This window comes from Delphinapterus leucas, chromosome 12 (assembly GCF_059928025.1).
Source record: "Delphinapterus leucas isolate spDelLeu-1000000601 "Yukka" chromosome 12, BTC_Dleu_Yukka2, whole genome shotgun sequence".
Taxonomy (NCBI): domain Eukaryota; kingdom Metazoa; phylum Chordata; class Mammalia; order Artiodactyla; family Monodontidae; genus Delphinapterus; species Delphinapterus leucas.
The window spans coordinates 55,777,878-55,793,362 of NC_143140.1; positions in this window are offsets into that span (position 1 = coordinate 55,777,878).

Consider the following 15,485-nt stretch of genomic DNA (forward strand, 5'->3'; position numbering starts at 1 on the left):
CTGAACTGCATATATTAGACTTAATATATATTTATTCTTCTCACTGCCTAAGCTGATACTATAAACAGTGACATCCTATGTGGAAAATGTTTCATAGAAGAGGGGCTGACTAATAAAATCTGTATATTTTGATAAGAATGCAAAAATATGGAAAATTACTTTTGGCTGAGCCCATGATAAGTTTCAAAGCGAGGTGCTAGACCCCCTCAGTAGGATTGTAAAGAAGGCAGTAAGAACCGTAACTACCCTCATCCAGTGTGAAAAGGAGAGAGAACACAGTGGTATAGAACTAGTTAACAACTAAGATAGCCACCTGGAGTTTGACTCATCTATGGGAGTGTTAAGGGACCTCTGGGGAATTGGGACACTCGAATAGCAAGAATTTGATTGGAGGCCTACTTCCTAGACTGGGGGCCAAGGGGGACTCCTTGGTGTTCAGAGGGAGGGTGAATATTTATGTCAGGGAACTGCCAGGGAGATTGTGGTTTTGAAGAATCCATAGGTGTGCCCAAGAAAGAGAGGAGAAGAGAGAATTTAAAATAACTGCCAGGACCAGAGGAAACCAAATCCCAACAATACTGGCACCGATCTTGGAAGGTTTCTCCTCATTTTTTTCTCTTCTCTCCTCCTCAACAATGGAAAGGGCTGGAAGCTGCAGCAAGGAGGAGAGAGTGGAATGGCCAGTGGAGGATGGGTAACTAATGAACATAGAAAGAACCTGCCCATGCCTTCCTTTACTACCGTAGAATTCCTGCCCGCAGCAGGCCTAACTGGGCAGAGATATTCTAATGTCAGTTGAATTTCTGAGTTTTTATATTCTCTGGGACTGGATGTGTCAGTTACTGATTTGTGACTTTTGGGGGAATCAGGGTACAGTTCTTCTCTGAAGCAGATTGTTTATATAATCCTATAGACTTTGTAGTTGAAGATTTTATTTCACATCAGTATATTTCTGTGGCATCAATTTATGTAAACATCAATCAGATAATCAGATAAACAAGAAAAATAGAGTAAGTGCTTTTCAGTGAATTGAAATACAAAGACTTGGAAGCTTCTTTGGATTAGAAACAGTTCTCTGAGGGAAAGGAGCCACGCAAATACTGTATGGCATTTTTGCATTTCAAGCAAAAGAAATAGCTAGTGCAAAGACTTTCAGGATGGTATGAGCTGGTGTATTTGGGGAACAGAGAGAAGGCCAAAGTGGCAGAAGATAAATTCTTGAAGTCGAGAGTGGTGTGAAGTTGGAGGGGTTAGCTGGGGCACATCACATGGAGCTTCCTAAGCTAGAGTAAGGCAGGGAAACATTGGAGGGCTCCAAGCAAGGGAGTGACATTGTCTGAGTTATGTTTATAAAATTCTCTCTCTAGCTGACATATGAAGAATGGGTTGTAGGAGGGCAAGAATGGAAGCAGGAAGACCAATTCAGAGATCGTTTCAAAGTTTAGGCTAAATATGATTATGACTTGAATAAGAGTCGTAGGGATACATATGGAAAGAAGTAGTTGGATTCTGGATATGTTTTGAAAGTAGTTACCTTAGTGATGTTCTGGATGTGGGATAAGGGAAAGCGTTCTCAAGGATGTGCCCTAGAATTTTTACTGGAGCAACTAGGTTGGTGTTTCAGCCATCTGTCAGTCCACCACTGAGGAGACTTGTCTTGGTTCTACCATAAGATGGATACAATAAAAGATTCATAGGAGCCATCACCAGAGCCATGATACAATCAACACTGAACCTCAGAAGAGTGGTTGTTGTAATCCCAGCATTGGCAGCAGTAATGGCTGCAATGCTTGCTGCCTTTACGGCAGTTCCCATGGGCCTCTGTAGCACTGGGGGCAGTAGTGATTAGTATAGGGTTATAGCAATGGAGTTAGTGGATGGGGCTCTAATATTAGTCATCATACATGGCATGGACTTCAACATCATTTCTGATGCTGAGAAGAGCAACCGAAAGAGCAATGCCTATGGCTGACATCCGCAGCTGTGGTGGTCGTGTTCAACAATGATGGTGGTCCTGCCTTTGAAAAGCTGAAGCCATGTAGCTACCACTTTTGATGTTGGCTATACAACACATAAACAATAAAGACCTAAAGCAGGACAGGAAGATGGTGGTGGCCAAGAGAATTAATTCTTTGTTTACATCAGAAAAAATCCTATGTTGATTCCTAGACATTTTCCCAGGAATTTGTATGATGCTTGGGTTCTCAAAGAACAAGTAGGAGAGGATTAGAAACATTTTTGTTTTGTGGTTATGTGCTTGAATAGCCTGCAAAATATAGATCACACATAAGTATAGCAACTCTTGAGAGAGAGAAAGTGTATAACTGTGATGCTGTGTGAAAGCACACAGGTAGAATATAAATGGCTTAAAAATGCAAGCTATTAGTTATACAAAAATTATGGAGTGGCATCCAGAGATGCCATATGAAGTTTTTTAGGTGGGAGTGAACAAGTTATTTTGGTTGCAGTGGAGATTTTAGTTCTGAGCTGTGATTTTGGTATCTAATCCCAGTGGAATTTGAACTTTTAAAATGCTCCAAGAGCTTTAGGACTTCCTGCTTCTGCAGAGGATTTTAGGGAGATAACTCACCATCAGAATGATGGTTTAGATTCTGAGAAATGAGGAAATACAGCTTTAGAGTAAGTCAAGGTTTTCTTAGGGTGTGATTTAGTGGACTGGCCATAACATTTGTTATCGCCTGGTTTTCTGGGACAGAGTCTATTCCCAACAGGGCTGTGACTCAACCTTTCAGCCAACCAAATGGAATACCAGAAGGATGAGACCATAGAAAATGATGCTTTACCTGGACCTTGTGGGGATTTAAGAGCTCATGGTCTTTTCTGTAATGTGTTTTGACCAAATGAAATTGGTCCAAAGTATTCCCTTTCCTTTTTCACCATTAGGCTCTTTGCTTTTTTTTTTTTTTTTTTTTCTGATTTTCTTCTATTCCTGAAGGGTTTACATTTCTTTTGTGAAAATGCATGTGTGGGATTTTGAGAAATACTTCAGGATGAAGTGCTATCTATCAATCCAAAACTCTATCAAGAGATTTATTTGTTGATTGCTGTTCTTCCCCACAGGCCCACCTCTTTGCTTCCTAATACGTTTCCTTCCATTTCTATTTTTCTTCCATCCACAGCAGAAGGGCTGCCTGAAGCTTTTCCCCAGAGCAATTCAGCAGAACAGTCTTAGAGAGGAGTTAAAGTCTTCAGTGTCTCCCCTGACAGGCACTAGAACATTTTTTCTTTAACTCTAGCATCACTGATTTTTGCATCACTGATTTTTGCCACCAAATAGCCACCACTCTGCTCCTCTGCCTAAAATAAGACATTCTTACTGATGGTATGTGGATGGCAAAGAGCACTGTTAGCCAGACAGTTTTCATGTTTTTACAGAGGAGAAAGTTGCCTTGCTAGACGTGTTCTTAGGAGGAATTAATAATACTATTCACATGATTTAAGTTGGCAAAATAACTTACCTGGCAAATTTTGGCTGGGTAGGAAAAACTACTGAAGCCCAGTCAGCTTAATTATGACAAGGGTGATTAGTGTATCTGTCTCAGTGAAAGACCATTGCAATTATTAGAAAATCAATAACATATAGAATCACTGCCACTTTGCCCTACAAATATGCCCCTGCCCATGATGCTTTAGGATGTGAACATCCATGGTATGCTAGCCCTTCGTTGTCATATTGTATATGCTCTACCAAGGAAACTATATTAAAAAGCTTTTGCTCAGAACGACTGCACTTTTTAGGTGCTATCCTGTCCAGATTCTTAAAACAGTCAATAGTGTTAGGAGAGCTTCACTGATTGAAGCTCTGACCTGATTATAAGAATCAGAAAGCTTTGGTGACTATCTAAAGCCTATAGGAACTTAATCACATTGCTTTAGTTATGGAAATAAGCCAAGATTCCACAATCAGCTTTACAAATAAGATATCTGTAGATCAGGGGTTGAAAGAGAATAATGCCATCCTTCTTTTTAAATCAGACCTTCCTTTTAGAGCAGGCGGTGATGAATTTGTGTTGCACCAAGTTCAGGCAGGATATAAGGGGGAGGTCCTTGCTGCTATCATTAACACTATTTCACAATTTCTGAGAGATGATACTAGATGAATCATGGTTGAGAATGTAAAATATCCAAATTACTTCAATACAACTAAATATTTCTTTTGTTAGGGGCTTATAAAGAGCCATTTAGAAGCATCTGGGTTCACTTTTAAGAGATATCTCTATATAATTTAAAAAATTGAATTTTTATTTTAACTAATTGTTCAAGGTTTTAGTTAATGCTAATCTAGCCTCTACTGACAGGTGTATATCACTACGCCTTTATCTTCTTCTTTTTTTTTTGGCAGTGCCATGTTGCTTGTAGGATCTTAGTTCCCCAACTGGGGATTGAACCCAGGACCTTGGCAGTGAGAGCACAGAGTCCAAACCACTGAACAGCCATGGAATTCCTGTCCTTTTGCTTCTTGTTTAAGGCCAAGATTTGCTATGGATCCCACCCCTTCTGTCTGCCTGAGGTCATTTAGGGACCAGCAAACTATGGCCAGAAGGCCTGCTTCCACTCTTTTTGGTAAATAAAGTTTTATAGAAACACAGCTATATCCATTAGCTTATGTACTGTTTCTGGCTGCTTTGTGCTCCCATAACAGAGTTGCATAGTTGCAACAGAGACCTTGTGACCTCTGAGCTGAAAATATTTGCTATCTGATCTTTTAAGAAAAAAATTTCCAAGCTCTCTTTCAGCCAAGAACATGCAAATCTCTTTCTACCTCACTAGCCCTTTGACTCTGTAGAGCTTCTAGACCTTTCTAGTCAATTTCAGTTCTCTTCTCTTCAAACTTCTTGGAAATTACTAGCCACTCACAGGACTAGCCAGACACTCCCTGTTTCCCATTCACTCCTCAATTCTGCATTCTTGTTTCTGCTCCTACTGTATTGCAGTTGCTGCTGACTAGGCTAAAAAAGTTTCCTTAATTACTGAATCAAATGGCCACATTTTTGGTCCTTTTCTATGACATTTGATTCTGGGGTCAATGGTCCTCATGCTGGACTCTCTACACTCTAGGTTTCTGTGATGATATAGTCTCCTTTTTTAACTCTGACTTCTGTGGTATTGCTTCTTGGGCCTCTTTGAGGCTACATGTTAAACGCTATGACTCTATTTCAGGCCCCCATTAGCTGTCACTTGGACAACCTCAGCAAACTTCTAACTGGTTTTACCCTTCTGCATCACTGTCCTCTTTAAATCTTTTCTCATATAGAGTGATCCATATTGAAACCCAGAATCACCACTTCCCTGTTTACAAAACCTTAGAAATTCCCATTGCCTACAGCTACAACGAACAAGTCAAATGGCTGCCTTACCCAAGGTTTCCGTCTGAGAATTGCCCGAAACCACTATTTTATGATCTGGGTTATATCCCAGTAAGAGCAAAACACATTGTAAACATAGAGTGGTGATAGAGAACGTTGGGTGAAGTAGTTCAGTATTTCACAGGGTTCCTAAGGAAGATGGGTAGGAGATGAGGAGGGCAGCTGAGTAGGGAGAGGCAATGAGGAACCTGGTGTGCTATGTTAGAGAACTTATGTTTTATTCAGTAGGAACCACTAATTTTAAGTCAAATAGCATTGTCAGTTTTATAGTAAAGAAAACCCATTCTTAAAATTGCATAATATATCTGGAAAACAATTTTTATAATATGTATTAAGATAATTAAGGAATTACAGGGCTGAGCCCTTGTTACTTTAAGTAGGAGAGATTTGAACATACTTATGTAAACTACTAAACATGAAAAGGCTGAATTACAGGAGAGAGATGGAATAATTGATGGAATGACTTACCGGGGGATAGGATGCCAGTTAAACGATTAGTATATATAGAACAAGGAGCACCTAAATACTAGGTAGGAAGAAAGGAAGGGAGAATAGTGGGAATGTCTGTGATATCAAGATGGGCAAAGGAAATTGAAGGAATTCTCATGAGCTTTACTTAACTTGTGAACTAGGAAGCAATATGGTCATCTGAGAATGATGAAGGAAGTAATGGCAGACGGTGCTTAAATGAGATTTTGGAGTAACAGTTGAGGAAAATGGGAGCTAGAGATAAATGTGGAAAGACAGAAACAGAAGGATTATTTGGTAGTGTTAAAGATCACCTGAGATGGGATGTCGTCAATTTCTAGTGACTTCAATAGAAAACTCTTCTGCTGATGACCCTCAGCCAATCATAGGAGACTAAGGAAAGTGGGAGGTGGCCATTTGGTTGGTACAGGCCTGGAATTTCATCATGTGAAGAGGCCACAGGTAAAGGGTATTGACAAGTATCATTTTTTTTTTTAACATCTTTATTGGAGTATAATTGCTTTACAATGGTGTGCCAGTTTCCACCTTACAACAAAGTGAATCAGCTATACATATACATATATCCCCATATCTCTTCCCTCTTGCATCTCCCTCCCTCCCACCCTCCCTATCACTCCGTAGGTGGTCACAAAGCACTGAGCTGATCTCCCTGTGCTATGCGGCTGCTTCCCACTAGCCATCGGTTTTACATTTGGTAGTGTATATATGTCCATGCCACTCTCTCACTTTGTCACAGCTTACCCTCCCCCCTCCCCGTGTCCTCAAGTCCATTCTCTAGTAGGTCTGCATGTCTATTCCTGTCCTGCCCCTAGGTTCTTCATGAACATTTTTTTTGATTCCATATACAAGTGTTAGCATACGATATTGGTCCCTCTCTTTCCTACTTACTTCACTCTGTATGACAGACTCCAGTTCCATCCACCTCACTACAAATAACTCAATTTCACTTCTTTTTATGGCTGAGTAATATTCCATTGTATATATGTGCCACATCTTCTCCATCCCTCCATCTGTCAATGGACACCCAGGTTGCTTCCATGTCCTGGCCACTGCAAACAGAGCTGCAATGAACATTGTAGTACATGAATCCCTTTGAACTATGGTCTTCTCAAGGCATATGCCCAGTAGCAGGATCACTGGGTCGTATGGCAGTTCCATTTCCAGTCCCTTAAGGAACCTCCATACTGTTCTCCATAGTGGCTGCATCAATTTACATTCCCACCAACAGTGCAAGAGGGCCCCCCCCACACACACACCCTCTTCAGCATTCACTGTCTGTAGACTTTTTGATGATGGCCACCCTGACCAGTGTGAGATGACACCTCACCACAGCTTTGATTTGCATTTCTCCAATAACTAATGATGTTGAGCACTCTTGCACGTGTTTGTTGGCAATCTGCATATCCTCCCTGGAGAAATGTCTATTTAGGTCCTCTGCCTATCCCTGGACTGGGTCGTTTGCTTTCTTGACATTGAGCTGCATGAGCTGTCTGTAAACTCTGGAGATTAATCCTTTGTCAGTTGCTTCACCCGCAAATATTCTCTCCCATTCTGAGGGTTGTCCTCCCCCCCTGTCTGTGGTTTCCCTTGCCGTGCAAAAGCTCCCAAGTTTCATCAGGTCCCACTTTCCCATCCTTGTCCCTATTTCCATTTCTCCAGGAGGTGGGCCAAAAAGGATCTTGCTGTGATTTATGTCATAGAGTGTTCTGCCTATGTTTTCCTCTAACAGTTCCACAGTATCTGGCCCTACACCTAGGCCCCCAATCTATCCTGAGTTCATTTTTGTGTATGGAGCCAGGGAGTGCTCTAATTCCATTCTTCCACATGTAGCTGTCCAGTTTTCCCAGCACCACTCACTGAAGAGGCTGTCTTCTCTCCACTGTACACTCCTGCCTCCCTTATCAAAAATAAAGTGACCATATGGGTGTGGGTTTATCTCTGGCTTTCTGTCCTGTTCCATTGACCTATATTTCAGTTTTTGTGCCAGTACCATACTGTCTTGATTACTGTAGCTCTGTAGTATAGTCTGAAGTCAGGGAGCCTGATTCCTCCAGCTCCGTTTTTCATTCTCAAGATTGCTTTGGCTATTTGGGGTCTTTTGTGTTTCCATACAAATAGTGAGAGTTTTTGTTCTAGTTCTGTGAAAAATGCCATTGGTAGTTTGATAGGGATTGCGTTGAATCTGTAGATTGCTTTGGGTAGTATAGTCATTTTCACAATGTTGATTCTTCCAATCCAAGAACATGGTATATCTCTCCATCTATTTGTATCATCTTTAACTTCTTTCATCAGTGTCTTACAGTTCTCTGCATACAGGTCTTTTGTCTCCTTAGGTAGGTTTATTCCTAGGTATTTTATTCTTTTTGTTGCAATGGTAAGTGATAGTGTTTCCTTAATTTCTCTTTCAGATTTTTCATCTTAGGTGTATAGGAATGCAAGAGATTTCTATGGATTAATTTTATATCCTGCTACTTTACCAAATTCACTGATTAGCTCTAGTTGTTTTCTGGTAGCATCTTTAGGATTCTCTATGTATAGTATCATGTCATCTGCAAACAGTGACAGCTTTACTCCTTCTTTTCCATTTTGGATTCCTTTTATTTCTTTTTCTTCTCTGATTGCTGTGGCTAAAACTTCCAAAACAATGTTGAATAATAGTGGTGAGAGTGGGTAACCTTGCCTTGCTCCTGATCTTAGTGGAAATGGTTTCAGTTTTTCACCATTGAGGACAATGTTGGCTGTGGGTTTGTCATATATGGCCTTAATTATGTTGAGGTAGGTTCCCTCTATGTCTACTTTCTGTAGGGTTTTTATCATAAATGGGTGTTGAATTTTATTGAAAGCTTTTTCTGCATCTCTTGAGATTATCATAAGGTTTTTATTTTCAATTTGTTAATATGGTGTATCACATTTGATTGGTATGCGAATATTGAAGAATCCTTGTATTCCTGGGATAAACCCCACTTCAGCATGGTGTATGATCCTTTTAATGTGCTGTTGGATTCTGTTTGCTAGTATTTTGTTGCGGAGTTTTGCATCTATGTTCATCAATGATATTGCCCTGTAGTTTTCTTTATTTGTGACATCTTTGGCTTTGGTATCAGGGTGATGGTGGCCTTGTAGAATGAGTTTGGGAGTGTTCCTCCCTGTGCTATATTTTGGAAGAGCTTGAGAAGGATAGGTGTTAGCTTTTCTCTAAATGTTTGATAGGATTCACCTGTGAAGCCATCTGGTCCTGGGCTTTTGTTTGTTGGAAGATTTTTAATCACAGTCTCAATCAGTGCTTGTGATTGGTCTATTCATATTTTCTATTTCTTCCTGGTTCAGTCTTGGAAGGTTGTGCATTTCTAAGAATTTGTCCATTTCTTCCAGGTTGTCCATTTTATTGGCATAGAGTTGCTTGTAGTAATCTCTCATGATCCTTTGTATTTCTGCAGTGTCAGTTGTTACTTCTTTTTCATTTTTAATTCTATTGATTTGAGTCTTCTCCCTTTTTTTCTTGATGAGTCTGGCTAACGGTTTATCAATTTTGTTTATCTTCTCAAATAACCAGCTTTTAGTTTTTTTGATCTTTGCTATTGTTTCCTTCGTTTCTTTTTCATTTATTTCTGATTTGATTTTTATGATTTCTTTCCTTCTGCTAATTTGGGCTTTTTTAATTCTTCTTTCTCTAAAAGAAGAAATTGAAGAAGATACTTGATATGATTTGTGGTCAAAAAAGATACTTGATACAATTTCAATTTTCTTAAATTTACCAAGGCTTGATTTGTGACCCAAGCTATAATCTATCCTGGAGAATTTTCTATGAGCACTTGAGAAGAAAGTTTATTCTGTTGTTTTTGGATGGACTGTCCTATACATATCAGTTAAGTCCATTTTGTTTAATGTATCATTTAAAGCTTGTGTTTCCTGATTTATTTTCATTTTGGATGATCTGTCCATTGGTGAAAGTGGGGTGTTAAAGAACACCATTATGATTGTGTTACTGTCGATTTCCCGTTTTATGGCTGTTAGTATTTGCCTATATATTGAGGTGCTCCTGTGTTGGGTGCATAGATATTTACAATTGTTATATCTTCTTCTTAGATTGATCCCTTGATCATATGTAGTGTCCTTCTCTGTCTCTTGTAATAGTCTTTATTTTAAAGTCTATTTTTTCTGATATGAGAGTTGCTACTCCAGCTTTCTTTTGATTTCCATTTGCATGGAATATATATTTCTATCCCCTCACTTTCAGTCAGTTATGTGTCCCTAAGTCTGATGTGGGTCTCTTGTAGACAGCATATATAAGGGTCTTGTTTTTGTATACATTCAGCCAGTCTATGTCTTTTGGTTGGAGCATTTAATCCGTTTACATTTAAGGTAATTATCGATATGTATGTTCCTATTACCATTTTCTTAATTGTTTTGGGTTTATTATTGTAGGTCTTTTCCTTCTCTTGTGTTTCCTGCCTAGAGAAGTTCCTTTAGCATTTATTGTAATGCTGGTTTGGTGGTGCTGAATTCTCTTAGCTTTTGCTTGTCTTTAAAGGTTTTAATTTCTCCATCAAATCTGAATGAGATCCTTGCTGGGTATAGTAATCTTGGTTGTAGGTTTTTCCCTTTCATCACTTTAAATATGTCTTGCCACTCCTTCCGGCTTGTAGAGTTTCTGCTCTAAGATCAGCTGTTAACTGTGTGGGGATTCCCTTGTATGTTACTTGTTGTTTTTCCTTTGCTGCTTCTATTTTTTTTTCTTTGTATTTAATTTTTGATAGTTTGATTGATATGTTTCTTTGCATGTTTCTCCTTGGATTATTCCTGTATGGGACTCTCTGTGATTCCTGGACTTGATTAACTATTTCCTTTCCCATATTAGGGAAGTTTTCAACTATAATCTCTTCAAATATTTTCTCAGTCCCTTTCTTTTTCTCTTCTTCTTCTGGGACCCCTATAATTCGAATGTTGGTGCGTTTATTGTTGTCCCAGAGGTCTCTGAGACTGTCTTCAATTCTTTTTATTCTGTTTTCTGCTCTGGGGTAGTTATTTACACTATTTTATCTTCCAGGTCACTTATCCATTCTTCTGCCTCAGTTATTCTGCTATTGATTCCTTCTAGAGAATTTTTAATTTCATTTATTGTGTTGTTCATCATTGTTTGTTTGCTCTTTAGTTTTTCTAGGTCCTTGTTAAACGTTTCTTGTATTTTCTCCATTCTATTTCCAAGATTTTGGATCATCTTTACTATCATTATTCTTAATTCTTTTTCAGGTAGACTGCCTATTTCCTCTTCATTTGTTTGGTCTGGTGGGTTTTTACCTTGCTCCTTCATCTGCTGTGTGTTTCTCTGTCTTCTCATTTTGCTTAACTTACTGTGTTTGGGGTCTCCTTTTCACAGGCTGCAGGTTCATAGTTCCCATTGTTTTTGGTGTCTGCTCCCAGTGGCTAAGGTTGGTTCAGTGGGTGGTGTAGGCTTCCTGGTGGAGGGGACTAGTGCCTGTGTTCTGGTGGATGAGGCTGGATCTTGTTTTCTGGTGGGCAGGTCTGCATCTGGTGGTGTGTTTGGGGTGTCTGTGACCTTATTATGATTTTAGGGAGCCTGTCTGCTAATGGGTGGGGTTGTGTTTCTGTCTTGCTAGTTGTTTGACGTAGGGTGTCCAGCACTGTAGCTTGCTTTTCATTGAGTGGATCTGGGTCTTGGTGTTGAGATGGAGATCTCTGGGAGATTTTCACTGTTTGATATTACGTGGAGCTGGGAGGTCCTTGGTGGACCAATGTCCTGAAGTCGTCTGTCCCACCTCAGAGGCACAGGCCTGATGCCCGGCCAGAGCACAAAGCCCCTGTCATTCACACGGCTGAGAATAAAAGGGAGGAAATAAAGAAAAAACGAAAATATAAAATAAAATAAAAAATAAGTATTAAAATAAAAAAATAAAGTAATAAAATGAAAGAAAGAAGAGAGCAACTAAACCAGAAAACAAATACACCAATGATAACAAGTGCTAAAAACTATACTGAAAAAAACAAAACAAAAGAAAACAAAAAAACAAAAAAACAAAAACGGACAGATAGAACCATAGGACAAATGGTAAAAGCAAAGTTATACAGACAAGATCACACATAGAAGCATATACATACACACTCACAAAAAGAGAAAAAGGAAAAAAATATACATATAAAAAAAAGTAAGAGAGCAACCAAATCAATAAACAAATCTACAAATGATAATAAACTCTAAATACTAAACTAAGTTAAACATAAAAGCAGAAACCAGTCAGTTGCATACAGCAAACCCCAAGTCTACAGTTGCTCCCAAAGTCCACCACCTCAATTTTGGCATGCTTTGTTTTCTATTCAGGTATTCCACAGATGCAGGGTACATCAAGCTGATTGTGGAGTTTTAATCCGCTGCTCCTGAGGCTGCTGGGAGAGATTTCCCTTTCTCTTCTTTGTTCGCACAGCTCCTGAGGCTCAGCTTTGGATTTGGCCCCGCCTCTGCGTGTAGGTCACCTGAGGATGTCTGTTTTTTGCTCAGACAGGGCGGGGTTAAAGGAGCAGCTGATTCGGGGGCTCTGGCTCACTCAGGCCGGGGATAGGGAGGGGTACGGATGTGAGGTGAGCCTGCGGCCGCTGTGACCTATATGACATTGCAACAGCTTGAGGTGTGCCACGTGTTCTCCTGGGGTAGCTGTCTCTGGATCATGGGACCCTGGCAGTGGCGGGCTGCACAGGCTCCCAGGAGAGGAGGTGTCGATAGTGACCTGTGCTCGCACACAGGCTTCTTGGTGGCGGCAGCAGCAGCCTTAGTGTCTCATGCCCGTCTCTGGGGTCCGCGCTGCTAGCCGCGGCTTGTGTCTGTCTCTGGAGCTCGTTTAGGCAGTGCTCTGAATCCCCTCCCCTCACGCACCCCGGAAAAATGGTCTCTTGCCTCTTCGGCAGCTCCAGACTTTTTCCTGCACTCCTTCCTGGCTAGCTGTGGCGCACTAGCCCACTTCAGGCTGTATTCACGCAGCCAACCCCAGTTCTCTCCCTGGGATCCGACCTCCGAAGTCTGAGCCTCAGCTCCCAGCCCCCGCCCACCCTGGCAGGTGAGCAGACAAGCCTCTTGGGCTGGTGAGTGCTGGTCGGCACTGATCCTCTGCGAAGGAATCTCTGCACTTTGCCGTCCGGACCCCTGTTGCTGTGCTCTCCTCCGTGGCTCCGAAGCTCCCCCATGCCACCCCCCGTCTCTGCCAGTGAAGGGGCTTCCTAGTGTGTGGAGACTTTTCCTCCTTCACAGTTCCCTCGCAGAGGTGCAGGTCCCGTCTCTATTCTTTTGTCTCTGTGTTTTATTTTTTCTTTTGCCCTACCCAGGTACGTGGGGAGTTTCTTGCCCTTGGGGAGGTCTGAGTTCTATTGCCGGCGTTCAGTAGGTGTTCTGTAGGAGTTGTTCCCCATGTAGATGTATTTGTGGGGAGGAAGGTGATTCCCACATCTTACTCTTCGGCCATCTTGAAGTCCTCGGACAAGTATCATTTTTGAAGCCCTGAATCACAGTGCCTAAGGCTGGCTGCAGATGGAGTTAACTTTCACAGTTTCAGAATTATGATTGGTACACGAAGCATCAGCCGATCATGTTAATACTCTTCAGTGGTTCCTAATTGCTTTGCATGTTAATACAACCTATTGGTGATCAGCTTTAATGTCCTCCAACTGTTAGCTCTCTTTTGTCTTAACAGTTGAGGATGTTTTGGAAGGGAGTCTCAGGCAGAATTGGAATGAACTATGAGGAATGCCCCAGATTATGGAGGCAGCCAGCCTGCCTAACACTGTGTTCCTTCTTTTTTTCTTCTGAAAATGTTTCCTTATCGTCCACAAACTTCCTTCATTCTCTTCTACCTCAGAACCTTTTGTTGTTCATACTTAGTCAATAAATATTTGAGTGATGTGTTCCAGGCACGGTCATTAAAGTTCAGTCACCTGAGTTGTAGTGTTTAGTCTTAGTATTTTTGGACATGGAAGCATTTGAGAATTATTCTTGGTTCTAACACGTTGGGAGCAACCAGTTATACCTGGGGCTTTTTCAGAGCTAATGGGTCATGCAGTATAACAAGGTGCCAAACACTCACAAGGAGAAGTAAGTTAATTATATGACACCACTAAGGGCACACATCTCCTACTTGGAGGGAAAAGACTCATATGCACTTTTAATCTCTTCCTCTCTCATAATCTCTCTACTGTGTATTATTAGATTTGGTGGCTGTGGTGATGGGGGTTTTAATCTATATAAAACTTTCTTAATGTTTATTTATCTGAGCTAGACTTGAGAGAGCCCATTCCTGCCTCTGCTCCCTCCAGACCACAAGTCCAGGAGGACAATGAGTGGCACAGAGTCCTGCTCAAAAATACTTGTTAAATGAATTGATGAATCACGCTAACAGGTACCATGAGTCTAGTAAAGTGTTCTAAGGCTCTGCAAGCCAAGACTGGGTTCTGTTAAAGTCCAGTGACCCCCGCCCCGCCCCCCCAGGGGAACCACGGCTCCTGGGGAGTGAGGTTCCTGAGATGATTAACACAAATTACCAGAAACTCTGTGGTGTAACTTCAGACGGGTCAGCCATTCTCACACCCTCTAATGTGATTGGCTCCCTGTTCTTTCTCTACTTTCCATCTCAAATGTCCTCTACGTAAATTGCGTCTGAGAAACCCATCTGAAGAATCCATATCCTTACAACTTATTTCCTGCCTACCATTACAATCGCTGTTAAAGGCTTTGCCTACTTCTTTTACTCTGTTTCCTCGTTCCCCAGTGCTATCAAGTTCCGGGGAGAAACAGAATTGTGTGATGGTGTGTTAATTATATTTTTATGCCTTAAATATCTAGTACTTAGGACACAGCTTGGTTTCCTGCATATGTTAAAAATAAGCAAATGAACAAAACAAAAAGCAAGTAAACAAATAAAAATTACCAAGCGTTACTATATTCAGATCTTTGGAATACACAAAAGCCATTGTTCAGCTGCCTATGTCTATAGCTATATCATACCTTTCTTTTTTATTTTTCCTCTCAATAAATGTAAGTCAAGAATTGTTACCTGCTGGGACTTTCCTGGCGGTCCAGTGGTTAAGACTTGCGCTCCCAGTGGAGGGGGCATGGGCTCAATCCCTGGTTGGGGGACTAAGGTCCCCCATGCTGGGTGGTGCGGCCAAAAAAATAAAATGAAATATCAATAGAAAGGTGTTATTAAGGATAGGGAGCATTTATCGAAATGCTCCCTATCCTTAATAGGGATAGGATACGAAAGTGTTTGAGAACTACAAAATTAAAATCTACTGGTACCAATGTGAAAACTCTTAAAAAAAAAAAGAAGTTACCTTCTAACATTGTATAGTTTTTTACTCAGTGGGTTTTGGTAAATGATATAGCTTGGGGAGGTAATTTTCTTAGAGACCTTATTTAATTTTCATCCTAAACCTATGAGATTGTTATTACCTACATTTTGCAGGTGGGAGAGCAGGTTCTGAGAGGTTAAGGAACTTGATAGTAAAAACAAGTATTGTGACAAAAGAGTAGCATTCAAATATATGATAATGCAGACTCTAGGCCAGGTAGGTATTGTCATCACCATTTTGAAGACAGTTTAAATTCAG